The sequence below is a fragment of the Ailuropoda melanoleuca genome, chromosome 10, assembly GCF_002007445.2.
Source record: "Ailuropoda melanoleuca isolate Jingjing chromosome 10, ASM200744v2, whole genome shotgun sequence".
NCBI lineage: Eukaryota > Metazoa > Chordata > Mammalia > Carnivora > Ursidae > Ailuropoda > Ailuropoda melanoleuca.
This window is the reverse complement of record NC_048227.1, coordinates 10,885,823-10,912,351: the sequence shown is the minus strand read 5'-3', so window position 1 is coordinate 10,912,351 and position 26,529 is coordinate 10,885,823.

Below are 26,529 nucleotides of genomic sequence, written 5' to 3'. Positions count from 1 at the left end.
ACTGACCATGCCCCTCAGCTAGGATTGCCTCAGTCCGTGGACCCTCTTTGCCTCTAGTCGCTCAAGAAATGAGCGAGAAAGCATTGCAACAAGATGTCATCTCCCCTGGGAGTCTCTCTGATTGTTTTCTCTGCTTCTGTCTTTGGCCCGCCCCCTGGACATGCAATGCTGTGCTCATCACATTAGCCAGAGTGACTCTTTCAAGATCACTCTGCTCACAATCCTTTAATGACCCCTCATTTTGCTCACAGCAAAAGCAAACTTGTACGGTGGCCTACAAGACCCCCCCCGTGCTGGACTCTGGGCCCCATAACTTCTCTGCCTCATCTCTTCCTCCCTCCCCACACTTCCTCCAGCTGCACTGCCTTCCTTGTTGTCCCTCAACATGCCAGATATGTGCTGGCCACAGGGCCTTTGCACTGGCTATTCCCTCTGCCTAGAGGGCTTTCCCTGGTACTCACAGAGCTAACTTCCTGCCTGCCTTTAAGTATTTGCTCAAATTTCACCTTCTCCTTAGGGCTATCCTGATTTAAAATTGCAGTCCCCCCACAACTACCTTACCTCTAGTCTACCTGCCCCCTGCTGCTTATTCCCTCTCAACTCACTATCTATATCACATAATCTCTTCACTGTTTATTGTTACATTATAATGTAAGCTTTGCAAAGTAAGGGCTCCTGCTGAATTTTGTTCACTGACATATTCCAAGTGCCGAGACTGGGGCCCATACTTAGCAGACATAAAATATAAATTTGTTGGAATGCCTGATTCCAGTGTGACCCCTTGGAGTCTACATTGAACTTGTATACTGAGCAATCACCCCAGCAAAGTTGTATCTGACTGGTGGTGATTGGCAGACCAGGATCCTTTCTTTTCCTTGGGGTCTCTGAGAAGATGATATTCCCTAGAGGCAGGCGGAGTGATGGGCCCCCCTGCGGCAGGCAGTATGAAGAAAGATGTCCAAGAAGGCGGGCAATCAGCATTGGGTAGTTGTGGCTGCAGCCAGTAGATTCCAGAAGTGGTGATGTCTTGGCTTTGGGGACCAAGGCAGGACCATCTCCTCTGGGGAGACCTTGGACTTATAAACAAAGCAAGACCATTGCTTCAATGGGCCCAAAGTCCTCCTTAAGAAAGAGAGTATATGCCCAATGGGTCTCAACAACAATGACAAGAATAAGCCAGAAGTTTCTGCCTTCATCTCCATGAGTCAAGAGTCCATGATGAGTGGCCAGTTCCTGGTTATTCTCTGCTGAGCTCAGCTGAGTGCCTTGAGCTTTCCAGAAAAACAAGGAAAAAAATGCATGGTCCCCAGCCAGCCCTTCTAGTTGACCTACCAAGATAAAGGCCCTTGGTCCCCTTAGCACTTTGGTCTCCTCCCACAAGGGTGCTCTGGCTGGGTCACCTGGTCTAGCGTCACGTGGAGACCCCCTTCTCCCTCTCTCCCCTGCTAGGGTGATGTCCCTGACTATCTCCTGCCATTATCTGCAGAGTCTATGCTTCATTTCCTTTACCACCAACCCAGATGGGCTTATCTGTCCTCTCTGTTCTCCTGGATCCTGGAGAGAGGGGCTGCCCTAAATGACACAAGCCCTTAGATCTTTTATCTCATTCTCACAGGAGAAGTTGGTTCCTTTTAACCTATCTACATCTGTTGCCTATTCTCTTCACCAAAGAGTCCCCATCTAGCTGGTCTCTCCTTCTACAACCCACTATTCTATCTGGGCATTCACTGGTTTCCTTTCCAGAACCTTCTCCAGCTGTACTTTAGCTTGTGAAGAATGTTTTGGTATCTCCTGTGTGCACATCTTGTGGAGACTTTCTGGGGGGTGAAGTTGGGTGGAACTTGGTCTCCTTTGTCATGGAACACTGGCCTGGCATTGGTGGCCATGGCTGCATCTCAGGACCAATGGGTGCCCAAGTTCTGTGTGGGCTCAAGATGGCCAGGACGACCTCTGGGCCTGCCTGCTGCAGGTATGGGGGAGACGAGGCAATCTCCAGGCCCTTCCAACCTTGTCTCACATTCTGCTTAATGGTCCCATCACATTTCTCCTGGTGACATTTTCATTGCTCTTAATCCAGGAAGCTTGGAGTGAAGGCGTGTAGCTGGCCTGAGGGTCAGTGCATAGCAGAAGTAGGGGTGAAGCAGCATGCTTAAGGCATCCAGCCTGTGAGGGCAGGGGCGGCCGCAGTCTCCGCACAAAAGCCCTTCCGTGGCTGGAGAAAGAGAAGAGCCCATGGAGGCACAGAGCTCGCATCTCACTGGAGTTAGAGGTTCCAGAATTTCTACACAGGAAGGGCTTGAGGTGGTTGACCCTGGGTTTACAGAGTGCTTCCCATACAATGGAGACAATGACAGATGTCCACTTCAAAGCCTGGGGGACTTCTGGGAGGGACTACTCGATGCATTTCCTATGAAGCTTCCGGTCCACCTGCTATGGTACCAGATTGCCTTTGAACATCAGCTCCACTACCTGGTCTTTTCCTGTACCTGAGGTCACATCTTGCTCCCTTATCCATTTCCCCAGAAGTCCCAAAATCAGGCCTTACCCGATCCCCCCAACTCTGCTAGATTCTGTCTCCCTGCCCGAATTCTGCACAGAACGGTTTTGGGATTGATGACCAGTTTCCTGCCTCGACTTCGCTGATCGCTGCTGTCTTGGAAGCTGTGTCCTTCCCTCCATTCATCCATGAGGCATTTAATGAGCACCTCCAAATGCCAAGTACTGGAAACACAGGTGTGACCTCCTAGTACCATACGTTCCTCCTCGACAGAGACTCATCAGCCTGCCTTCCTCATCCCTTCTTGCCAACTGGTAAAATCCATCCTGCCTACGTGTTCCCCCGACGTGAGTCTGTGTGGTTTCGGGTTCCTTGTGATACCGACTGTGACAGTGAGGTGGGCACCGCTCTTCTTTCCTCGTGCACAAATTGTCACTGTCTATTACACCACACGCCCTGCTGGGGACACTCGTTCCCCAGTATCGGCGACATCATCCTGTCTGTGAGGCCTTCCCTGATGGCACGTTTCAAATGTCAAACACCTCTCCCCCAGCCCCCCGGCTGCCTGACCCATTCCCCACTGTACTCTTCTCCATGGCAACTGTCGCCGTGGTGCGTTGTACGGATCGTACCGACCAGTTCTGCTAGAACATCAGTCCCATGATAGCAGGGTTATGTCTGTTTTATTTGGCGCCGTGTCCCCGCCATCTAGAAGCGGGGCTAGCCAAGGAGGTGCCCAGAGGATTGTTACTGGATAAAGCATGAAAGAAAGTCTACGATCTGTTATGCACTGCCCCGGGAACTCTGTCTCTATTATTTTATTCCATTTTTTCTCCACCCAGTTGTTATCCTTCATCTGTGAGAGGCAGAGCGGTCCTATAACGTATGGGAGGTCACTCAACTTGCGAGTGACGGCCCAGATGTGATCCCACACCTGCCTCCTGATTTACTGTATCCCTGCGGACCACGTGGGGCCTCAGTATGAAGATAAAGAGAGAGGGAAGAGGGGAGGGAGGCCACAACAGCACACACATGAACTTCACGGTATCCAAGTAGAATATTCTGAGCCCTGGGGCTACAAAAGCATTATGACTGCTTTTGTTGTTCTGTTTGTCCACTGACCTGACCGACGTCTTCATGCAGCTCCAACAAAGTGCATCTTGCCATGTCCCTACATCGTGGGGGCAGGAGGGAGATCTTCGTGGATTGGAGTGATTTCTCCCTGGGAGTCACACGTCACCAGCATCCCCATTCCAGTGGCTGCTCAGAGCCATAAAGAGATAAAGAATGTGCAAGACACACAGCAGTTGCTAGTCCGCCCGAGGGGAGAAGGAGAAAGCTCTACCCAGCAATTCGCCCCCTCCCCTTTAAGATCCTTCTTAAGGAAATGCATGATTTATGAGGCACTTAGAACACAGCGCGGAGCCCCTGTGTGTTCTGAATGAGTTCTCCACGGAAGCGGCTGCTGTCAGAAGCCGAGGCGTGAGGCCTCGAGTCGGCTCTTCTCCTTTCTAAAAGAGGGATGGCAAACCGATCTTAGGACAAAAGATGGCCTGGAGAACACAGACTGCTTTGATAGCTCCACGTACGGTTTCACCTCCCGGTAGCAGAGTTTGATGCCCCCAGCTTGGTGTGGGATCGACACACTGAAACTAAGCAGCACTCACGGGAGCACAGCGTTTCAAGTCCAAGGTTCACCAGCCGAAGGGCTTTTTGGGTTTACAGACCAAAGCCAACACCCTGTAAGCATCACACTGAGACTTCCTGCAGACCCACTGCGCGCTGCTTTGAGGCCCAACTCATCTCAGGGCCACAGAGCAGCCCCTGAAGGGGCTCCGCAAGCTGGTCCCTTCTGGGAGCACGTGGCTGGTGGCTTATTTATAGTAATTTTGCATGGCCAGCCACGTGGCCGAAGGGACATCCCGTAGTCTCTTCTCTTGGGTTTCCCATCTGTACAACTACAGTGCCGGCCACATTAGATCCTCAGGACCGTTCCACTAAAACGTTCTCATCCTTAGCACCCTGTGGCGAAAATAGTACACTATTCTGACTGCTCAGTGATCCTGACTGCCCCTCGTCCCCACTCATCCTGAGCGAGAAGCTCCCCCTTCTCTAACTTACCTAAGACGTTAGCTGGGCTAAGTCTCCGATGTGTCCGAGAATGATGACTCTGTCAGGCCACTGGCTCAGTTTCCACGATGACTTGTAGAATCGCCCCAGATCTCGGGGATGGTCGTTTTCAGGAAAGAAAGCAAAGTTGCCCAAGGGCAGGGGCTGTACACAGTCACCAAACCGCCTTCTATTTCTCGAGAGACACACGTATCCGCAGACCGAGCTGGGCAGCGTGCTGGTGCCTCTGCAGGGTGAACCGCACTGTCATTTGCGTCCCGTGCCCTTCCTCAGAACCCAAGAAACTGCGGCGCGAGTCCCAGCGCTGGTACAGCCGTTACTGACAGGCTAATTGAGTTTGTTGGCCTTGAAAATGCATCAGTATGTGGTGATGTTATGCTGTGTTCCTGTCCTCTGGATTCCCTTCCTGCCGTCACCGAGGCCTTATTTATGAGACTGGAAACAAAAACAGAAAGACAGGATGGCTTTTTGATGTGGCTTGGGCAAGGCCGGGGCAGAGCCTGGCTGAGCAGGCCCTTGTTTTCACGTGCATCCGAGATGCCGGGGTTCAAGTCAAGCAGGGCAGCCCCAGAAGGCAGGTGGGCGGGAGGGTCTGCTGGACGTGGCTCTGAGGAGGACAGGGACACACAGGCAGGGGGATGGTGGTCTCCACGCATGCCGGCTAGGGGTGACACCCCGAGGAAGGAAACAGCAGACCAAGAAAATGCTGGAAAAACACCGCCACTTACCAGTAGAATCCGAATGGGGACAAGACAAGGGCAGATTAACCCAGCAGATGTGGGAGTCACTTTGGAAGAGAGCAGGGGGGAGCCCCTTGACCCCAAAGTCGAAGGGAGAGGAGTCTGCCCAGGCACAGGCCGGGGAGGAGCCATGCAAGAAATGCACGTGGGCTGTGGGCAAAGGAGCCCAGACCCAGCCAGCCAGTCACTGGAAATTGCCTGAGCCCCGCCGAGCCAGGGGCTGCGCTGCGGGAAGCCTGGCCTGCCTTCGAGGGGTTTGTCTTCTAGTGGTGAAACACTCCTAGGGGTGATAAAGACAGACATACAGACCAGTGGAAAAGAATAGAAAGCCCAGAAATCAACCCTCATGATGGTCAAATGGTTTTCAACACGGCTGCCAAGACCATTCAATGGGGAAACGACGTGGGTGTAACCATGGAGCTAGGAGACCTGAATGTCCGCGAGCCAAAGAAGGATGTTGGACCCTTGCCTTACATCAAATACAAAACTGAATTCAAATGGGATCGAAGGCTTGAATGTAAGGGCTAAAGCTCTAAAGCTCTTTGACAAAAACACAGGGGAACGAGATCTTCCGGGTACAGAAGTAAGGGAAAGAGTGTGGTGGGTACACACAGGTGCAGCAGAGAAGATCGGAGAGAGAAGTGTGGCAGAGAAGGACGGGCTGGTCGGCGCTGGGGCCAGGAAGCTGCATCGGGTGACAGAGCTGGGGGGATGACAGAGGATCGGGGAGGTCAAAATGAGCCAGGCCCACCTCAATAGGAACAGGTGCACTAGGCAGGAGGAAAAGAAGCCCCAGAGGCTCTAAGAAAGGATGGGGCTTGCCTTTTAGAGGAACAGAAAGATGTTCGGTGCACCTGGACATAGGGAAGGAGGGAAATAAGCTGGAGACAGAAGTGGGGGCGGGATGATGGGGGTCTTAGGGGCCATGGGGAGGAGTTTGCCTTTCACTGTCCAACATGGAGAACCAGTGAAAGGCTTAACCAGGGGAATGAAGGATGTGATATCACTTAGGACTCTAGAAAGTTCTTTACCCCGCTGTGTGGTGTGTGCACAGGAGGAGGGCGGCAGCTGGGAGCCCAGACAGCAGTCTGCCTAGACAATGAGCACGGCTGCATTCTGGGTACGTGTGGGGGCTGACTCGTGGGCGGGATAGATGGTGTGGGGGAAAGGAAGAATTAAAATGGAACCCGTAGGGGCGCCTGGGTGGCTCAGTTGGTTAATTGTCTGACTCTTGATTTCAGCTCAGGTCACGGTCTCAGGGTTGTGAGTTCAAGCCCTGCGTCCGGCTCTGCACGGCTTATGGAGAAGCCACTGTTTAGGATTCTAGCTCTCCCTCTGCCCCTCTGCCCCTCCCCCATGCTCGCAGGTACTCTTTCTCAAAAAAAAAAAAAAAAATTGTATCTATACCCTGAGCAACAAGGTAGATGATGGTTGTGCCACGTGGGGGAATGAAAAGTTTGGGGCGGATATTGGTATTTTTGAGGGGACAGGCAACAGCTCTGCTGAGCCAAGTTAAGTTAGATCTTTATTAAACCCCCTTAAAGAGAATTTGAGAAGCCAGTTGGATTTCTTTTTTTTTTCTTTTTTTTTTTTTAAAGATTTTTATTTATTTATTTATTCTACAGAGATAGAGACAGCCAGCGAGAGGGAACACAAGCAGGGGGAGTGGGAGAGGAAGAAGCAGGCTTGTAGCAGAGGAGCCTGATGTGGGGCTCGATCCCATAACGCCGGGATCATGCCCTGAGCCGAAGGCAGACGCTTAACCGCTGTGCCACCCAGGCACCACGCCAGTTGGATTTCTGAGCTGGGAATGCAAGGAAGGGGTCGAGAGTACAAATAAAAAATGCAAGATGTGTGTGGGGTAGGGGTGTGTATACATTTATACATATATGACTTTGACTAATATATGACTCTCTCTATGTATGTATGTAGTCGAGCATGGATGTGAATAATGTATGTTTCCATATACATGCATGGCTTTGAATAATATATGTGTGTATGCATGTGTATAATATAGTTTTATGTGTGTATCCAATACATTTTGTGTATATCTAGTTTATGTGTGTACATTATAATATACATAAAATATACATAGTATATATACATGTAATATATATGTATGTTATATTATGCTAACACGGTGTCCAGGCCAGGCAGCCCTCAGATGCCCAGGCATTCTCGGCAGGGGGCTAGGAAGGGGTCAAGGACCAGGAAGAAACTTCTAGAACAGTTCAAATACGGGAAGGATCAGTCACTTATTGCTGAAATAATCTGGACTGACCTGCCAGCAGAGGTCCACATCCCAGCTCTTCCCTTTTGTTGTCAAGAGATCCGAGATTGAAACCAAGCTCTGGCACTTCTGAGCTATACAGCTTTTTGGAAATCCCGCAGAGGCCGTGAACCTTGGTGCCTCATACCCTACTAAAGGCTCCTTGAAGACAAAGGACATAATGGGACAAGGTGCGTGTTACTTCTGTCTGTTTGTATCAGAAAGCCTTCTGCTAAAATGCACAAGGAAGTATAAATGTTCCGTACGAGTTTTATCCTTCTGTCTCCGCTTGCAGAGAACAGAGCGTCTGCATTTGACCCCGAGACACTTCTCATCCGGCTGTTTTGCTCCTCAACTCCCGCACCCCAATTAACCGCCTCTTCTCTTACGGCATACCTGGTGAGGTCGCTACCTTGTGTAACAGCTGCTTGATGTCCTCGTGCATGCAAAGCGGATCTTCACAAAGGTTTCCTGAGCGAATAAATGATGGTGGCATTCGTGGCCTCACACACACACATGCACACACGCACCCCCCCCCAAAGAACGGGATTATTACAATATTTTTGCAAACCCACTTCACAGCAGAATCGTCCTTATTATCTGAGTCCTTCCTTGACAAACGGCGGGAGGAAAAACATTGCATCGGACTGAGAAAGCAGAGCATAAACACGGTGAGGATGAAAGTCCTGTTTGTGGAGAGCAGGGGAGAGCGCTCGCCGGCTAATGGAAGAGAAATTTCTGTGAAAGGCAAAAAATAAAAGGCAGCGTGAAACCAAAGCAAGATGAATCACTTCCACTCTGAAAGCAACACAGTGAAACAATGGTGCTAAATGAGATACAATCCCTGACAAACATTTTCTCTGTTCTCCAAGGGCTTTTATGGTGCGGCAGGCACCGCAAGTTATGTTTTATCTCCCCAAAAAGAGTCAGTGTACTTTAAGCGTGCCACCTCTCTTTGCCTCGCCTCCCTGCTTGCTGAGATTTAAGTCCGCTCTTGTAGTGCTCTATCTCTGATCAGCCTCAAAGATCTGAAAAGCCCTGAGTTTGCAAGAATAAAAAAAAAAAAAAGGCCTTCGGGTTTGACAGTGACAGATCCTGCCTGTCCCCTCGGGATGACATTCCGGAGCTCTGAAGACCACAGATCCTTCAGATAACAATCTACAGCTCTTACCTGCCTGGTGCCTTTGTGCACCTGCAGGGGAGGGGGGAGTCTCAGGGGGCGGGGGGAGGTATTGCCCGGCCAGCTCCGGCTACTTTTCCCCAAGTGTTGGCGGGGACAGATCCAGATCAGATGCAACAAGTTTTTTGGGGGCGAAAGGGAATAGAGAGATACAATCCTTGACTCAAGGATGCCGTAGGGAACACTGGGTTTGAAACGGCAAAAACAATCCTTTAACTTAAATCTACATCCCTCCTCAGCTACCTTCAGGAAGAGTGCCTTTGCCTCCGTCAACCTTGATCTCGCCATCTCTAAAATGGGATAGGAGGAGCGGCCGTTGCAAGAACGGCTGGTTGGGAGTGAGCTTGTGCGGGCGGGATCACGCATGCCTTGCTGTCGCGAAGGGCCGGGAAGGTACCATATGTGGTTATGACTTTCACAGACTGTGAGATTCTTATACCCCCAGCATTAGTTGGCACACTTAGTGATTAATGCCTTTTTATCTTTAATGAATGAACAATTAGAACACAATTAGGCAAAGAGAATTGCATTACTCTTCTGATTAAAAACCCAGTACCCAAAGGATGAAGTCCAAACTTAGCGCGGCTCCCTGTCTGGCCCCAAGCTGGCCTGCCGGGCTCCTCCCCCTGCCCTGGCAAACTCTGCAGAGCCGCCCCCCCACCCCATTATGCATGCCCCTGGGCCACTCAGTGCCCCGGAACTTGCCTTGCGTCTGTGGGTCTTGGTGATGTGCGGGTGGGTTGGAGGGCTCCCGTGTGCCCTTCACAGCCCAGCCAAGTGCTACCTTCCCTAGGAAGGCTCCCCTGAGCTGCCCCAGAGCGGTGACAGCTTCTCTCTCCTCTGGGCTCACATGATGTTTCACAACAGTGGTTCTCAAAATGTGGTCCCTGGAGCAGCAGTAGCAGCAGAGAACTTGCTAGAAATGCAAATTCTTAGGCCATTGAATCAGAAACTCCTGGGGTAGGGTCCAGGATCCTGCGGTTGTATGAGCCCTCCAGGTGCTTCTGATGCAAGCTCAAGTCAGGGACCTGTCACTCTGCACGAGCCTCTACTGTGACAAGTGTCAGACTGTGTTAAAATCACTTGCCTACACATACGACTGTACTCCAGGAGTTAGCACTTAGCCACCCCGGTTTTCTTTTCTGTGTCCTAATTTGCCTCATCTGTAAAAATGGGCATAATTATATTATCTTACAGGAATGCTTAAAAATCAGAATAGTCAGGGGTGCCTGGGTGGCTCCGTCGGTGAAGCGTCAGACTCTTGATTTTTGGCTCAGGTCATGATCTCAGGGTCGTGAGATCAAGCCCCATGTTGGGGGGTCTCCATGCTGGGTATGGAGCCTGCTTAAGGTTCTCTTTCCCTCTCCCTCTGCCCCTGACCCAGCTTACACTTGCACTCTCTCTCTCTAAAATTAAAAAAAAAAAATAGAAATAATCAATATACGACGTGGCGTATAGTATCCCAAACACGAATTTCCTCCTGACTCCTCCACCCCCAACTCCAAATGTTTGTTCCTGATTGCCTAGTATACTGGTTATTATTGAAAAAGAGACCCAACCAACAGGTCTGTTCCCAGGTGGGGTCTGTTAGGCTTCAGGGAATTCAGGGTCCTGTCCCAAGCATCGGCAAGGAACACTTAAACCATTACAAATGAGTAAAATATAAGGTAATATGAATGCTTCAGGCTGAAATGGGTGGAGGGGGGCGGAGACAAGATTAGTCATGACAGCACACAGGTGGGGGCAGGTAAGGACAAGCCAGGGGGGTGAGTGGGCGCAGGGGCTGTGCAATCAGCTTGGCGGGGCTGCCTTCGTATAGACGTCTGCACAAGAGTCCAGAAATTGCACCATCGGCCCACGAGCCTAGTTCTGACCCTGTGGAAACGCCTGGATGATGGGATTAGCGCAGGCCTGGCGGCCACAGCTCTCCAATGTCTGCAGCTCCAAGACCAGGGTGAGTGCTCAGTGGGGCTTCTTGGGCCAGGAGAGCTGCCCTTGTTTGGGGATGCCCACGATACAGCAATCCGGGAAGACTTCCCCCGAAATTAAACAGATAAAAGAGACACGGGACTCAGGGGGGCAGAGAAGAGTCAGGAAACATCCCAGAGAGGAAGCAGCCTTAACAACCCTGTTACGCTCTCTCATAGGGCCGTCTGCCTCTTTCATAGAGCTTTCGCAATGCGAATCATTATTTACTTAATGTTGGCTTCCATCTCATTCTATACATGCCAGTAGGGAAGGAATCATGTCTGATTTTCTCATTATTTTATCCTGAGCATCTAGACCTGGGCCTGGCATGTGGTGGGTTCTCAACATACGTCTTCAATATTCACCTCAATGAACATTTTTGAAACAAAGGAATTAGGGCGCCTGGGTGGCTCCATCGGTTAAGTGTCTGCCTTCAGCTCAGGTCATGATCCTGGAGTCCTGGCATCGAGGCCCGCGTCAGGATCCCTGCTCAGTGGGGAGTCTGCTTCTCCCTCTGCCCCTCTATCCAGTCTCATACTTTCTTTCTCACTGTCTCTCTCTCTCTCTCAAATAAATAAGTAAAATCTTTAAAAAAAGAAGAAAGGAATTCACGTGACCTCTTTGAAGTGTAATCAAGGAACTGGCCTGACTGACACAGGTCTGTGTTGGAGAAGCAACAGACGATAATGAGGTAAGGTGGGGACCAATTCTAGAAGGGTTTGAAATCTTCGCTGAAAAATCTGGACTTGACACCATAGTCCGTAGAGGACCGTGAATTCCTAGGAAACAGAGCTATTTCTCATTAACTTAGCCCGTTTATTGAGTACCTGGAGCAGACGTCATACAAAGCTAAAGCAGGGAACACGTCTGCATCAGAGGACATCAGCATCGGGTGGAGACAGAGGTTGGCGGCATACATAAGCAGGGATGGCACAGGACAGGAGTGATGGGACAAACAGGCATCGGGGCAAAAGGAGCCAGAAGAGGAGTTTATGACTTCCCCAGGGAGAACAGAAGTGTCTTAGGGAGCACGGTGTTGCAGCTGGATATGGACGGAGAAGGGCAGTCCGTGCAGGGATGGCCGATGTGGAGTTAGGGACGCAGGAGAGAGCAGCTGGTTCAGTGTGGTCACTCACCTTTGCATCGCACGTGGCAGGTTTATAATGAACGGAATGTCTGTTGAGTGATTGACGTATGTCCTTAAGCACTGGGTGGATGGGGTGTGGGGGAGACTCTGGGTATTTAATAGGCACCTTCTTCAGAGCAGTAGGTAATTTTCACCAACCCAAATTACTGCTCAACTGACGGTGGGTGCTTCAGGTGGGCCCACCGAGTGGCAAAAGAAAGGATGGTTTGTGTGTGGGATGTGAGGAGTTTATCACAGCCAGAGTTCATAAAGGAGCTGTAACGTAGGCAAAGAGAGCCCACGCACGGGTTTACATCACGTCGAGGATTTCATCCTAGAAGTAGCAGAGAAAGCCTTGGGAGAGTGCTCATGCCGGGGCGTAGGATCAGACCTGCCTTTTAGGAAGGTCACGTGCCTGGCTTATAAAGGGTGGGCTGTCTATATGGTTGGGTCCCCGTCCTCTTTGCTCCTATAGTAACTACATACCACCCCTTCTGTTTCCACAAGCTTCTTTGGGGGTGGGAAGGGGATTGTGACGATTTGCGTATTTGTTCCTCCCTCCCACCAGGGAAGGGCGAGTTCCTTGAGGCATAAAGTCGATCTTACTCAGTCCTATTTCCAAGCAGTCGTCAACCAGAAAGCACTCATTGTGACCTCAGTTAGCAAGATTATTGGCAGGGGAAATAAACGAGAAATAATTTCAGTAATCCAGGCAAGAAGGGAAAATGGTCTGAGCTAGGGTGGCCTTTGGAAAGGATGGGACGTGGGAGACGGATGTCAAATACATGGAAGTGGCGAACTATAAAGGACTTTGTGACAAATGAGGGGCAAGATGGGGGAGGGGTGTAGGAATGGGAATGACTCAGGCAAAGTCATGGGTGACAGGTGGCCCTTTGCAAACAGAGGAGGAGAGTCATGTTTGGAGAAGCACAGCTCAAGTCCTGCTTCGGACATGTCATGTTTAATAAATCAAAGGACTTCTGAAGTAGTGATGTCTGAAAATGGGTTGGATTTGCAGGCATGAGCTCAGAGGCAAGCCTCGGCTAAGTTGTCTAACAAGTCCCAGACCCACAGCGGGGTGTATGGAGACAAGGAAAGACATGAAATCACCCAGACGCTATCTAACATTAGGCATTACCTACCTTCCTGACTTTTGGCCATCTGGATGATTATAAAGTGCTATCGCCATGTTGTTCAAACTTTCCTTTATTTGCTTCCTGGTGAGCGCTTGTTCATAGACTTGATGCCTACAAGGGCTTCCTCTTCTGTGAATTGCCTTGGGATAGCCTTGGCCCATTTTTCTATTGGCTTTCCTTATCTTTGTGTGTTGGTTTGATGGATTTCTTTGTGTATTCTAGAAATTATTCCCTTGACTGTTTTAGGCTTTGGAAGTAGGTTCCCCCAGTCTGCCATCTATTAAAATTTTATTTGAAATTCCTAGCCCATGCAAGGGGAAGGAATACATTAACTGGCCCCAGAAATAGCATAGGAGACATATAATTTGAAGTAAGATAGTGAGTTGAATACTGGGCGTGTTGACTGAGGACCGGGAGGATGTTGATAGGCTGATCTGGAACGGGGAGACATGCTCGAGAGGGCACATTGTCAGCAAAACCCAGGTGGGGTGCTGGATGGGATGAGGTGTACCAGGGAGCAGGAGTTATACGAATGAGATGTTCGTGGTAATAGAAACCTGGCAGTGGGGGCAGGGGTGCGTCACATCACATCCTACAGAGCAGCAAACACAGACAGTCCAAGGACTTGGCCTTCATCTAGCAACGACTGACATCAAGCAGGGGAGAGATGCCCTGCAGTAAGCTCAGTCGAAACGGCATGCAGGGGGTTTAGAGCAGGGACGGACTGGAGCCAGGAGATCAGTAAGAAACTTGGCAATAGGGTAGTGAGATGGAGTGATGTGTCAACTGGGCTAGGCTGCAGTATCCGGTTCTGTAATCAAACACGCATCTAGGTGTTGCTATAAGGGTATTGGGTCCATGTGCTTAGCATCTACAATACCCCCTTTAAGTAAAGGGGATTACCTTAGAAATCGTGGGTGGGCCTCATCTAATCAGTTGAAGGCCTCAGGACAAAACTGAAGTTTCCCAGAGAAGAAGAAATTCCGTTTCAAGAGCCTGTTGGGGCACCTGGGTATATGACTCTTGATTTCGACTCAGGGTAATGAGATGGAGCCCCACATCAGGCTCCATGCTGGGTATGGAGCCTGCTTAAGATTCTCTCCCTCTCTCCTTCTGCCCCTCCCCCCCACTTAAGCTTACTCTCTCTCTCTTAAAAAAAAAAAAAAAAGAAACCCTGCCCGAGTTTTCAACCTGCCCTACAGATTACGAACTTGCTAGCCCTCACAAGTGCATTACATTTGCAATATATTTTATTTTTGCAATATAGATTGCAATATATAAATGTAATAAATTGTGTATTTATTATAAATATATAAATGAGTATATCTCCTGTTGTTTCTATTGGTCTGGAGAGCCCTGAGTGATTGATACTAGAGGCAAGTTACTGACTGAAACAATTTGTACCTGCCTGTATCTGCCTAGGTGTTTGTTTTTTTTTTTTTTAAGATTTTATTTATTTATTTGACAGAGAGAGAGAGACAGCGAGAGAGGGAACACAAGCAGGGGGAGTGGGAGAGGAAGAAGCAGTCTCACAGCAAGAGGAGCCTGATGTGGGGCTCGATCCCATAACGCCGGGATCACGCCCTGAGCTGAAGGCAGATGCTTAACGACTGCGCCACCCAGGCGCCCCTGTACCTACCTAGTTTTAAACCAAACCAACCAAGCAAACAAACAAAAAGAACGCCCACTTCAACACATGCGTGGTTATTTATTTAGAAATTACTTACATGGACCCAAATATCAATATGCTATGTATTTGACAAAACACAAAAATAGAAGACTTTTAAATAATAAACTATAGAAAGACCTGGAAATCAAAGTTGTCCCATTTTCTTCCTGCATCCCCACAGGCACATCCTCATTTGTCCTTGGGAACCAGCTGGCCGTGGGGAGGGATGGCAGGGTTCAACCACACTATCCTGAGGAAAGAACTCAGATACTCTTCGACAAGGGACTAGACCAGTTAATGATCATCCAGTCAGCATTAACTTCTCTGTATTTAAAACCAAAAGGTTTCTGAACGATATAGCTTTTCGATGAGTTTTTGTCATTCTACTCAAAATTGTCAGGGTATGCATACAATCGAAATTCTAGACATCAGAAAACAACCAGACTGTTAGACTTTTTAAGCCAAATGCCAGATTTATATCAAGATTACTGGCTTGCAATAATATCCAGCACTTGTAGGCTGATCTAGTTTCCAAAGCAGTTTGTTAGGGCTTGACACAACATAGCCTCTCATATTGGAGGTGGAAAAGGTTAGCATGAGGTTTCCCCGGGGGCCTGAGTGGTTCAGTCGGTGAAGCATCTGCCTTCAGCTCAGGTCATGATCCCGGGGTCCTGGGATCGAGCCCTGCATCAGGCTCCCTGCTCAGTGGGGAGTCTGCTTCTCCCTCTCCCTCTGCCCCTTCCCCCTGCTCATGGTCACTCTCTCTCTCTCTCTGTCTCTCTCTCTTAAATAAATAAAATCTTTTTAAAAAACCCACCAGTTTAAAAAAAAAAAAAGAAGATGAAGTTTCCCTTTTCGTGGATGGGTATTGTTAATAGTGAAAAAAAAATAGTCAAAATCTTAGAACAGAAAGTAGGGGGGCACCTGGGGGGCTCAGTTGGTGAAGCAGCCAACTCTTGGTTTCAGCTCAGGTCATGATCTCAGGGTCATGAGATCGAACTCTGTGTCAGGCTCTGCACTGGGCATGGAGCCTGCTTGAGATTCTCTCTCTCTCCCTCTCTCTCTGCCCCTCCTGCCCTGCTCTCTCTTAAAAAAATAATAAAATAAAACAGTAGTCACCAGAGGCTGGTGGGGGTAGGGATTTGTGTTCAATAAGAACAGAGCTTCAGTTTTGCAAGATGGAAAAGTGGAAAGTTCTAGAGATCTCTTGCACAATATACGTATAGGTAACACTACTGCCCTGTACACTTTAAAGTGTTTACAATGGTACATTTATTTCATGTGTTTATCACCAAAAGTTATTTTAAAAAAAAAAAAAAAAGAGGAAACCAGGGCCTGACCAGGTTCTATAACTCGAGGTGACAGCATCGGTAAACAGATTCAGATCAGGACCCAGGTCTTTTGAGGGCCAGCCCAGCATTCTTCCCACGCTATACACGACACAACATACACATGGGAATTTTCCACCCCTTTTTGCTTGCGGTGGTATACACGTGGAGGAATCAAGACCTGGCCTTGAGATAACAGATACTTAAGTAGATTCCAAATATTTCTTGTTTTAATCCTTCGTGTACAACATTGACTTTTCTAATCAATCGCTAAAATAAATCTCAAGGATTTGCCGGATTATTTGCGAAATGCAGCAGGGCGCGCTTCACCTTATCAGTAAGCAAACAGGTACATAAACGGAAAGGGAGAAGTGGGGGGAGAGCAAGACCCAATGCCTGGCCCCTATCCAGGTCCGTGATTTCACTTTCAAATGACAAACCAATGACACGCAGGAATTAAGTAGCTGGGGAAGCTCGGAAATCACTTCATCAGAGCAGAGGACACAGAGGTGGCAGACCCGTCAGCCCTCCAGACTGCAACACTCCAGGCTGCTGCTCCCTGGGAGGCCAGAGCTCAGAGGAGGCTGCTTCCAAGCTGTTCCGTCTGCTAGGCTGAGCCGAGTCAGCAAGTCCTGAGCCTCCTTGGAAAATAGGTCTCTCACTGGGTCCCTTGAAAAAGTCGCCATTTCAAATCACTTCTCCCAGGATCAGATAAGAAAGTGATCATGGGGTGCATTCCACCAACAGAGAGAGAGAGAATCTTAAAATACGCTCTTGCATCAGGCTGCCAGGGCTATGGTAACAAAATACTGTAGACTCGGGGCTTACACAATTAGCATCTATGTCTCACCGTTCCAGATGCTGGAAGTCCAAGATCAAGGTGCTGGCAGGTTTGGTTTCTCCTGAGGCCTCTCTCCTTGGCGTGCGGGTGGGCACCTTCTCACATGGCCTTTCCTCTGCGTGTGCACAGAGAGAAGGCACACCGGGATCTCTTCCTCTTCTTATAGGGACACAGCCCTGTTGGATTAGGGGCTCACCCTCATGACCTCATTGAACCCTAGTTACCTCCTTAAAGGCCCCATCTCCAAATACAGTCCCACTGGGGGTTGAAGCTTCAACATTGAAACATCGTGGGGACGTAATTCAGTTCGTAACACTCACTTTTGTGCTTTTTCTTCTCTATGGTTAGCTGCATATGCCTTGCGGGAATCAATCTAAGTCAGCTATGTTGCCCTGAAACAACCTGGGTTGCTTTAACAAAAATGTACTTGAAATCAGATCAGAAACGTCATTTTATAAAACAAAACTTTTAGCGTGCGTGTTGGGAAGGAAAGAGTGAGGATGTGTGTGTGCGTGTGTGTTTACTGCAGGAGATGGGTACGTTTTTCTATATTATGGGGTGAAGCCTCCAAAAATAAGCTTGTGCACAGCCTATAAAGACCTGAAGACAGTCTAAAAAGTAACAATGTCTGTGTCCCCTGAGTTAATGACGAACTGGAATTACATCACAGGGTCCATGTGTCCTGGTCATGGGGCTGGTGGTTGTCCTCATCTTCTGCCCCCTGTAGGCTGCAAACAGCTAGCGAACTGGTGGATTGCAGATTCCGTCTTCATCAGATATCCCCTCTACTCCATGCTGTCTGGGAAACCTTCCTGCTCAGAGCCCACCCAGGCCAACACCAGATCAAGCAGCAAGTGCAAGACAGCTACAACCCCAGAAGAATCTGTAGTCGCTCTGAACCCCGAGAAAGGGGTACTGTCCTCAGCTGCTGCTGGAGAGGCCAGGCCATTAATAAGCTAGTTAATTTCAGAGCATTTTTTCTACAGCGTTCACCTCCAAGGAAAAGTACAGAGAGGCTCTTTTGGCCTATTTGGTGACCCGTAGTCCTTACTGTTCCAGGGACTAGGGGAAATAAGACATAGGCAGAAAGAGCGATAGTTTCTAGAGACAGCTCCCAAATGTTCTGGAAAAATGGAAAAAATTGTAGTCAGGGAGACAGAGGGAAGGATATTCAAAATCTCCACTGTGGCCAGACGAATCAAACCATCTAATGTCTCTCTCATCTTCACTCCTCTGCCAGCTTTGGGGCTGAGATTAGAATCCATAGCGAATTGATGGCAGCACTAAACTGTTTGCATAGAACATCGATCAGGGTATAAATATGGTGCTTCTCTTAAGTAGGAGCTCTGGTTACCTGTCTGCCAGCCACTCCCCCCAATACGCACGCGCACGCACGCACGCATTCACTTCCTCTCCTGGGAGCAATGGTGCACTGGAACCTGAGGCAGTCAGATCACTGACCAGAACTGATCTAACACGACACCCCCTTGTCCTTGCAAGTGTTTTGTGGCTGTCTTTCAGAATCACGCCTGGAATCAAATCTCAAGACTTTTGTCTGAAACTGGAGTTTGGGGCTTTAAGAAGAGAAGATGTCTAATTGTAATTCTGCTTCAGAAAGGAACGGTTCTTGGCCTCTATGCTCAGATATCCACATGTTCCACGTATCCACCTTGCTCATCTGTTCAACCAATATTCACTGAATGCTGGCACTGGGGATGGAGAGATGAATAAGACAGAGTCCCCACTCCTGGCTCGTCACCTACAGGATACAGTCACACAAGCAGACAACAGAAAGTGTTGAGAGACCCGGACACTGAGGGCAAGGAGGGATGAGCTGGGTCTTGGGTGATGAATAGGATTTTTTCAGGCCGAGGGGAGAGGGCAGGACATTAAGACAGGGAAAGCAGAATGTACACAAAGGCACCGAGTGTGGGGACAGAGGGGAGGGTGTGAGGTCTGAGTGCCCAGGTCTGCCGAGGGGCATCAATCAGGGAGCAGAGCTGGAGCTGGAAGGAGGGTCCAGATCAGCGGGCGTGGCTGATGACCCTGCTGTGACACCCAGGCTTTGACTCATAGGCAATGGTAAGGCAATGGAAGCTGTCCAGCCCAGAATCATCCACCGGGGATCGCTCTTGATGTAAAGCTAGAATTTAAACATTATCTCTGTTTATGGTAGGAGGAATGGAGATCACGCAGGGATTATTGCAAGAGCCCGGCCAGAACAGGATGAGGGCCTGGACAGAGACCATATGAGGAAGATGGAGAAAACAAACGTGAATCCAGAGATTTCAGAGATAGACGCTCCAGGACTTGGGGGCTGAGTAGGGGGGCTGGGATGGCCGAAGGGGCTCGACTCCAGAGTGGGACCCACAGACACAGGCAGGAGGGCACCGGAGATGCTCAGTGACACAGCCAGCATCCCCTCAACTTTTACATTAAGCCGTCTGAAATTGCCCATATTGCCCTATAGAAAATGTCGATTGTGCGTGGTTCAGCCTAATGATAAAAAAAGTAAGGCCATTCAAACATACGACATTCTGGAAAAGGCAAAACTAGGGAGGCAATAATAAGATCAGTGGTTGCCAGGGGTTAGGGAGGAGTTAGGGACGAACAGGTGGAACATAGAGGATTTTTAGGGCAGTGAAACTACCCTGTATGATCCTCAAATGATGGATACGTGACATTACCCATTTGTCCAAACCCATACAATGTCCAACGCCGAGAATGAACCCTCCAGTCAATCATGGACTTGGGGTGATAAGGATGTGTCAACGTAGGCTCACCAGGCACAACAAATGTACCACCCTGGTGAGGACTGTCCATTAGCAGAAGTTACTCACACACAGAGAGTACATGGGTGATCTCTGACCCTTCTGCCCAATTTTGCTGTGAACCTAAAAAGGCTGTGAAAAATAAAATGTGTTAATTTTTAAAAAGAAGTAGGACCCAGACTTGAATCCAGCTCTGTTAAATCCAGGTACTTTCCTTCCTGCAACATTGCCCAAGATCGAACATTTTCTAAAGCACTTCTAATCTCGGGAAGCCACTCTGTTAGCTCTTGTTGCATAATCACTCAAGACATTAGCCCTTGAAGGAGGCATCTTGGAGAGAACGGTGTGTTAAGGGTAGGGAAGACTTGCTGAGAGAAAGAAGAAAAATGAAGCGTCCATCTCAGCTTACAAACTTCTTGAAGATATGGATGCACCAGTCTCGGGTGTACCGGACCTTCCTCATCTCGCCCCCACCTGTTCCCCATCAGTTCCCTGGAGGCCACAGGGTAGGATTTCCTCCCCCAACCTTACCTTCAATCTGACCTTTGCCTTTCCTAGAGTCATTTATGCTTCATGAACTCACATCTTGACCCATCATCTCACACACAGAATTCAGGAGGTAAGCTTTACTGAAGACCATGGTTTTCTAAAAATACAATAGGGAGAGGTTGGTACCCGGGATGACCAAAAGACAGAAGCCTGAACTAGGGACAGGAAAGAGAAAGCAATGAGCCAGAGACAGAGTCCTGCTCCTTTTCCTTCACCCCTTCTCTTCCTTGAAATAATGACCATGGACACACTCAGTTTCTGCCCAGCTCTTGACCCCCTTTGGTCTCCCACCGTGCTGCGATTCTATCTCAAAAGCTTTGACTTCCCCTTCTTCCCACCAGGGGGGGAGGATTCTCCCCTGCTGATCCCCCATGCAACGATTCCATCTGCAGCCTGGCTTCCCATCCCTCTGTCTCACCCCCTGAGCCAACAGACCATACCCAACATGGCTGGCTATGTCCCCAACCTGAGCAAACCCCTCCATGATGTGGGAGGTACACAAAGCTGGGCGGATTTTCTGTATCTTCTCTCCCTCAGGCAATGGCAGGCCAGCCAAGTCCTGAGCAGGAGTCATTGGGCAGGCTGACAGGCTTGCAGCCACCAGCTCCAACCCCAGGGTCTGCCAGTGAGCAGAAGGCAAAAGGAAGAAAGCCCACAGATGGCCAAGTCTCTTGACCCTTACTTGGTGGAGAAGTGCTCAGCCTGGACTTGACCCTGGGCTACAGTCGCCATCCTGTCTGCCCTGAAGGCCCTGGAAATGCATGTTCCGGGGCTTTCTGCTGGCTGGCAGGTGCACACAGGTGTGGTGCTGGTGACTAGACCTTGCCCTTGAGTGAAGGATGTAATGACTCAGCTCAGTGGAAAAAAAAAAAAAAGAGCTGGAGCTCTGGACACTGTATAATTCTTACTGACAAGAGCACAAATTTCAGGCATTATTTGCTAGTTTTATGCTAAAGTCCCAGAAGCTCACCTGTTTAGAAAAGGAGAAGAAAGTCAGGCCGAGGACCAGCGCAGGTGTTGAAGGGACCCTGAGTCCCAGTCCGGTGCCTGAATGTGTCAATGGCTCTGTGGGATCCAGACCAGCACTTGCCTTGTCTGTTTCATGGTTTCTTCATCTGATAACTCCCGCCCTTTGTATTTCTTGAGGCTGTGACAAGGACCCAGTGCAATAAGGGACAGAGAAATGTTTCAGAAAGGGCAGCATGATACCCGAGGGCAGGGCGTCAGGATTACCGTACTAATTCCCCCCCCAACAGGGGCATTGGAGGGCTGAATGAGGTAAGGCATGTGCCAGCCCCTTGTAAATTATAAAACACTGACTAGATGGAGAATGATTAGAAGCAAAGCGTGATTATCTGTGTGGTTCCGATAACAACACCATTTTGCCACCTGCTGCCCAGACATTTCTGTAACTGCCTGACGTTGCAAGGACGTGAACTTGGCATGCTGGGGTTTGCCCAGCTGTAAAATGAGATACCTCCGGGGATGGCAAGCATAGCTGGCTCTCGCGGGTCTTTGGGAACGTTTAGCTTGGAGAGGAGATGTGGAGGGGTAGGGTCATAGGCTCCACGGAGGATCTGAAGACCCCACGTGGATGAGGGTTGACTCGGAGGACAGAACTGGTACCTGGGTCCAGTGTGAGTCTTATGGAGGCAGAACTGGCTCAGGGCCACACTTGCTAACACTAATTACCTCCGTAAACCCCTCTGCCTTGGAACACATTGCCGCCTTCAGCCTCTGCCAGCATCTGCAAGATCAGTTTTCGTACCATTCCCATTTCACAAATGAGGAAACTGAGTCATAGGGGCTTATGTCCAAGGTCACACAGATGTGAACGTGAAGCAAAGAGGATTTATCAGCCCATCACCACCACTGCAAAGCCCACACTTTTGCACTGTCAAGCCGATCTCTAACACCCGAGCCAAGATTGAATGTGCAATGCGGGTGACCGTTTCCATCTTGGGGGACAGGCTAGCCGTGATTGAGTTCTGAGGGTCCCCTGCTCTTTATTTATTTTTTTTTATAAAGAGTTTATTTATTTATTTGTCACAGAGAGAGAGAGAGCACAAATGCACAAGCGGGGGGAGCAGCAGGCACAGAGAGAAGCAGACTGCCTACTGAGCAGGGAGCCCAATGCAGGACTCGATCCCGGGACCCTGGGATCATGACCTGAGCCAAAGGCAGACGCTTAACAGACTGAGCCACCCAGGCATCCCGGATCCTCTGCTCTTTAAAGAGGACAGTGGCTTGGCCAGTCCCACGTCTTCCTCATCCCTATCAGACCAGCGTTTGACTCTTGTCCTGAGGACAGCAGGAGAATGTCAGGCAGTAAGAGGTGAGGGAGAGCAGGAGTGACCATGCAGTAGTTTCGAGAAGGCTGAGGATAGAAAAAGAGAGAGAGAAAAGCAATGCGCTGGAACCGTAGGTCTTTCCAGTTCTTCATCGTCTTGGAAGAGACATGAGTTTCTTCTACATTATTCTTGGCTGTGGGAGCTGTCTGGGTCCGAACGATGTGAATGATTGCTTTAGCACCCTGACCCAGCTTTGTACCTCGGGTCTCAGGCATTCAGGCCTTGAGCCACACCTGGACAGGTACCACCGCTTGGCATACCCAGAGACCAAGCACCTAAAAGAACCCCAAAAGGCGCGAAGCTCACCTTCAGCTGGCATTCCCGACCAGCCAGGGTCCAGCTCTCAGCTGCCTGTCCCTACGCCACAGGGTAACACCCGAACCCCTTCTCCCGTGGCGGCTGGCTTCATCTTCAAATGTCTCCCTGCCTTCTCCAGTCCTTGCTACCCAGAGCCAGCCAGGGCTCGTGGCCCCCGGAAAGCCTTCCCTGATCTGCCTCACTATGAGAAATTTCTCCCTTGGGCTCACTGCCTGCTCCACCACTAAGCTCGTAGGCAATAAGAACAGGAGCCCGGATTGGGTCTGGAAGCCTCACCTTGCCTTCCCAATTTTGTTTTGAGACCCTTAAAGCCCAGGAGGGAGTAAAAACGTTTTCCTGCGGCAGTGACCCCTAAATCTAGCTGATCAGAGGAATTAGCCAGGAGTTTGGATACAGATTCTCGTTCCCAGCCCAGACATGCTGCATCAGAAACCCAGAGGTAGGAGCCAGGAATCTATTTTTATCAAAGTCCCCTGGGTGATTCTGCTGAAGAGTCATGAGGGGGAACCCTGCCTTCCAGCATCTATTTAGCACAAAGTGGAACACCTGGACTGTTCTTAGACTATTTGTTTTCTAACAATTGATGGATCAATCCAGCAGGAACGCACCTTTCCCCAGGCTGGTCACACCTGCCTTGGAGTTGGGATTGCGGTACCGCCTGGCAGGGCTCTGGAAGCCTAAGACAGCTCTCCCATCCTGTGAACACCCCCTACCAAACCCCCTCCAGATCCCGGGCATGGTGCTCGGTGCAGACTGGCTGTCCCCTATGAGCTCATGCTTGCCCATTCTCTTGGCGGCCGTGGGATGGTCTTCCCCAGATGATTCCCATCAGTGGCTGGGTAACAGCCCGCTCACCCTGGGGTTCCCGCTGCCACTCCAGGACCAGCCGCATGACTCAGCAGCCGGGGTTGCCGTTGGACGGGCATGCCACTCATTCTAAGATGCCATTACGGCAAAGTCTGCTCCAGCCTTCTCCGCCTTGCATGTTAAGTCAAGGGTGTCTGCTCCATATGGCAACGCATAATTTACAACACAATTTACTTCCTGCTTCTATAGCCTATTCCATACAAAGCTTCCATTTGCATATTTATTAATTTACAAAATTAATGCCATTTTCTTAGTCCCTTACAGAATGTGTTGCTAGTCCCTGTCTTTGAATTAATTTTAATCTAAGGTGGAAACATTTGTTAAGGGAGTTGGCTCAGGCCAAAGTAATCAAATACATGGTAATCAAATGCTGGGAAGATGCGGGAAAGAGAGGACAAACATTTACCGGGAGCCTAACTATGCTAGGCTCCAAAAAATTAATGGTGCAGAATGTAGGTCTCCAAAAACATTCCGGTAATGACATATTGTCACCGTTTTATAAATAAGGAAACTGAGACACAGAGGGAGAATGTAGCTGGCCCGCTGTCACAGAACTAGTAAGTGGCAGTCTCAGATGCCCACAAAAGTCAAGAAGCAGGGTTTCCATCTGCACTGATTTCCACACATGAGAAAAGCCATCTCTTGGCAAAAATTAATTTTTTCCAGAAGGTTCTCAACACTGCAGAGATTTCAGTGCTCACAGATATTCCTGCCACATTACAGAACACTTGAGATGGACAGAAGTGGAAGATGCCCATGGAGACCCTTACTGCACCTGTTGTTGCCAGCCTTGGAGCAGACCTACTCAAGCAAACATGTTTGGGGCGACATTCTCCCCTGGTGGCACCGGAAAGGCTTCAACAGGAAGGCAAGTAACTATCCACTAAAAAAAAAAAAAATTCCCTACCCTGACCTTTCCTGCCACTCAAGTCACCAACCCAAACCCCCGTCCCTCATCACCCAACTGTTTGAAGATACGGTTCTCCCAAGTTCCGGTCATCCTCTCTTCCTCCGTGTTCCCTCAGGCTGGGCCAATATGGTGTTCACCCCCTCCAGAAAAATGGCAGGTCCATCCTCAGCCACCAGTGTCCGTTCCACCTTTGGGTCGAATCTTTCCATGGAATATGTGACCTTTCGTCACCCATTTTCCCCACCATAGACCCTCTGTCTTTTCCTTCCTCTCCCGGTGTCATTTCCCACACTGCCCCACCTTGCTCCTCTTCCTCACAACTACTTGGAACAATTCCCTCATGACTCCCAAATCTGAGTCTCTAAGTCCCACCTGGGGGATCCTGGAGCATTTGGCAACACCCAGCTGTCTACCAGATACGTCTCTATAAGGGCTCATGCACAGCAAACCCACCATGTCCAAAACCCTCCTTCTCCCAGAAAACCTATTTGCTTGCTATCTTGCCTATTTTGGTGTATTGTACCCTATACCTTGGTATATTGTACCAAGTGTATTGTACCCTATACCTATTCCTCACAACTCAGGACTGCTGTCTACTTGACTAATCCTTTAATCCTCACGCCCAACATCCAATGGATTATAAAATAGTGTCAAGTTCTTCCAAATATATTTCTGAAATCTGCCTCTGAATTAACTTCCAAATCTTTCCCTTGGTTTTATCCCTCCCAATCTGCCCTCGGTAATCTCTTCCCTCTGTTACTGAGGGCCGTTCCACCTCTGCTATCTCCAGTCCTTGGTTCACCCTCCATGCCAAGAGCAATAATGTTTCTGAAACACAGCTCTGATCACGTGGGCCACGTTGCTTGCCATTTTCTCCAAGGACTCCCCAGTACCCTTGGATGGATGCAGTCACCCCCCTGGATTGTGTAGTAGAATTCACACTCCCTGAAGGCCAAGGAGTAAGTCTGTTATTTGCAGGCTCATAGTCCCCAGAACAGCATATATGGTTGATGCTCAAAAAACACTTGTTGAAAGAATGAAGGCCAGTCCGCCATTTTGTGAAACCCATCTAATTCTCACCTCATCTTCATCTCCCACCACTCTTTCCTTAGACCCCAAGCTTCAACCATCTCTGACATCAACACCTCATGTCCTGGTCCCTGTCACAACTCTCTACTTTTATACATGCTCTTCCCACATGGTGGGATGTATTTCCCATACGATCCATTTTGCATACTTCTCTTTCACTCACGCTCAAAACTCAATTCTGATTTATCACCTACGAGAAAGTTTCCTTGGTGCCTTCGTGACCATGAGTTAATCTTTCCTCTGTGGAACCATCCTTCTGTTCACTTCCAGGATAAAGACCAAGAAAAAAAAATATTAGTAAACTGAGAATCAGTAATTGAAACACTTGATGAACCATGAAGCATGGTCTCAAATACCAGCAAAGCCACCAGATAAACAAGATCAGACAAGTTCTGTGTCACAGGATGTTTTTGTCCAAAGCAAACAAAGACCAAAGATTCAATTACCAATATGGTCTCCTACTTCTAGAACTCCCAATTCTGGCTCTCAAAGCCTCACATGCTGAGCATGAGCTGAGGCAAAGACAAATAAAGGAAATGCTTCTAGGTTGGGACTGGTTCTACGCAGGGCCGGGAGTGGCTGGCCTAGCCACCTACACCAGGCTGTGCTTTGCCTTTGTTCTTTGCACCTGAGTCAGTACCTAGCTTTCTAAAGAGGGATGGTGGTGGGTTGAAGGATAGATTTGCCTCCTCCCAATTCAAGGCGTCTTGAGGTCCCTAGAGCCCAACAAGGAACAAAGAAGAGAGAATCCAGACATAAAGCTTTAATTGAGAAAAAGCCTTCTAAAGTC